We start from the raw sequence: 2,847 nt of genomic DNA, 5'->3' as shown, positions 1-2,847 counted from the left end.
CACACACACACACACACACACACACACACACACACACACACACACCCCTGCACCTCCTTCCTTAGAGCAAGGAAACACTGACCCTCCTTATATTTTACTATGGAAGAGAAAAAGATAAATTTAGATTTCAGAAATTATCGTGTTCTGTGGAATGCATTTTGGCACTGTGAAAGTTAGGAATAGAAATATCATTTGATCCAGCGTCACCACTATTAGGTATGGATCCTAAAGAAATAACAGCTGCCCCACAAAGGAGCACACCCACTCCCGAGTTTATGGCAGTATTACTTATAACAGCAAAGAGCTGGAAATAACCCACCTGTCCACCAATAGATGGATAACTGAAGAAACTGTGTTCACACCGTCAAGTGCTATGTATCACTAAGAAACAACCAAGAATTCATGGGAAACTGCACAACACGAATGAATGTAGAACAGACTATGCTGAGTGACATAAGTCAGTCACAAAAAGGACACTTAGGGTGTAAAACCACCAGTAGAAGATTAAAGAGCTATTTCCACACAGAATCAAGCATGGAGGACTAATGGGGCTGAGAAGGGAGGGAGAGAGGAACAAAAATTAATAAATAGTCAAGGTAGGTGAAGGTAAACACAATATATTAAAAAAACAAAAAAGATATTAAAGCCATGAATATCGTTCTGAACAGTTCGACTCTCTAACTCATCTCCAAAAATCAAAGTCACCTCTAAGGCAATGGATCCGGTTGTTTCTTTGGTTTTTTTTAAGATTAACAGAAAGATAATTGTCGTGGTCTTTTCATCATGAGCCAGTAAATAAAGTCTACTTGAATTTCTGTGGTGAATATATTCTGGCCAATATAATTTTATCTAACATCTTTTTGGAGCTTTGGTGGCTAAGCAGTAAGAAGTTGCGCCGTCAACCCAGAGGCACGTGGTTCAAATCCACTACCTGCTCTATAGAAAAAGCTACACTCAAGAATTTAATTTCAAATAGGTCAGGGCTAAAAGAAAAAAAAGAATAAATTATGCAGTTCCCAGAATTTTAAGTTTTTCTGTCTTTTCGTAACTACTAAATGGAATAGACCACATTGACATTTGATAGTATTTTGAACTCCATTTAGAAAAATTTTGTTAATAACCTCTTGCTAGTTGTTATGAGCTTACGTATTTGATTAAACCAACATTTTTGGTCTTTTGACTTCTTTTACACTCCTTTAAATTATGGAGGACCCCCTGAGAACTTCTGTTTATGTGGGTGTATCTGCTGAAATTTAATGTGTTAAGAGTGAAAATTAGACATTTAAAAATCAGCAGTTAATTGAAAACGTTAAAAAGAATCCCAAACAAACAACTTACTATTTAACATAAAGAGAACTCAGGCAGCCTAGTGCTTACAGAGTTGTGTTGCCAATTGGCTTCCAAGGGAGAAAGATGGGCAGTCTCCTCCTGTAGATTTGCAGCCTTTGAAACCCCATTGGAGGGTCAACTAATAGTTAACTCTCACTTGACTGCACACAACAGCCACCACCTAAAATGATGAACATACTTTATGAAACAAATAACTCTAACCCTCCACCCCAAAAGGAAATTGATAGAGCGGCATTTGTTTATTTTTGACTCCAGAGAAGGCAACTAGATTCTCACATTTAGTTAAGCTGTTAAAATATGTTGAAACAGATGAAAAAAAGCCATCGTCATGTGGATATGCTGTTAGAGGACAGCAGCTCTGGTGACTCTGATAGCCTAGGCAGCAGGGAGTTGCACTGCCAACCTGAAGATAGGCAGTTCAAATCCACCAGCTGCTCTGGGGAAGAAGAATAGGCACCCTCCTCCTGTGTGATATACAACGTCTGAAAACCTTTTGGAAGGTCCCAATGAGTCCATTCCCATTGATTGGCAATACTCAACTTCTTGCAGAAAGGAAGAACTCATGGGTCCTGTGAGAGTCTCAGGGACCCTCCAAGGCCTCCACTGAATCACTTTTAGAACTTCTCCTTCACATGAGTTATTTACCAGTTGGTGAGCTTGAAGTTAAAATTTTATCTGTAATTGATAATTTTTAGTAAACTCTCAGTGAAATGAGTTCCTTATAAATTATGTAGTTTGACTTTGTTATGAATTATGAATAATAAGTTATGAAACTTTCTGTAAAGTGTCTTTAGTGTTTCTCTCCCAACTTTTTGTAGGTGCATATTACTGTGAGCTCTGAGATTACATTGGAAACCTTCAATAAACCTTTATGATGTTGAACTGATGTAGTGAAATCCACAGCAGTGACTCTGACATTATAAAACTTTTATAAGACTGCTTTCTCTGCCATGTTAATTTCCTAAATATCTACTTTAATTCCCATATCAGCAGACTTTCTCCGTAAAGGACCAGATAGGAAATATTTTAGATGTTTTGAGCCGTGTGGTCTCTGTTGTAGCTACTTGACTCTGTCCTTGTTGCATAAAAGTGAACTTGTTGTTATTGTAAGTTGCTATTGAATTGACTTTGATTCTTAATGACACCATGGTAGCAGGTCTAAACCTTGCCCATCCGGCATCATACTCATCATCTATTATATGCTTGAGCCCATTGTTACCGCCACTGGGTCAAGTGGTCTTGTTGAGGGTCTTTCTTTCTCTCTCTGCCTCTCCATCTTTCTCAACGTGTTATCTTTTTCTGATCCCTCCTGGTAACATGCCCAAAGTATGTGAGGTGAAGTTTCACCATCCTTGTCTCCAAGGAACACCTTGACGGCATAGTGTGTAACGTGTCAGGCTGTGGTTCAAGTTCACTAACTACTCCACAGAAGAAAGATGGACAGCCATAGCCTGTAAAGATCTGTAGCCTGAGAAACCTGATTAAGGGTCTCTAGGA

General features: G+C 38.7%; 1 protein-coding gene across 1 annotated transcript in view; it reads left to right on the top strand.

Moving 5' to 3' along the window:
- The window catches only part of CACNA2D3 (calcium channel, voltage-dependent, alpha 2/delta subunit 3), a 1,138,585-nt gene that overhangs the window by 245,457 nt on the left and 890,281 nt on the right, over window positions 1–2,847 (top strand). The gene's annotated exons all lie outside the window — the stretch shown is intronic.

This window comes from Elephantulus edwardii, unplaced genomic scaffold, assembly GCF_000299155.1.
Source record: "Elephantulus edwardii isolate Elephantulus edwardi_28Jun2011 unplaced genomic scaffold, EleEdw1.0 scaffold00113, whole genome shotgun sequence".
In the NCBI taxonomy this organism is placed as follows: Eukaryota; Metazoa; Chordata; class Mammalia; order Macroscelidea; family Macroscelididae; genus Elephantulus; species Elephantulus edwardii.
This window is presented reverse-complemented; position numbering and strand designations above follow the sequence as displayed.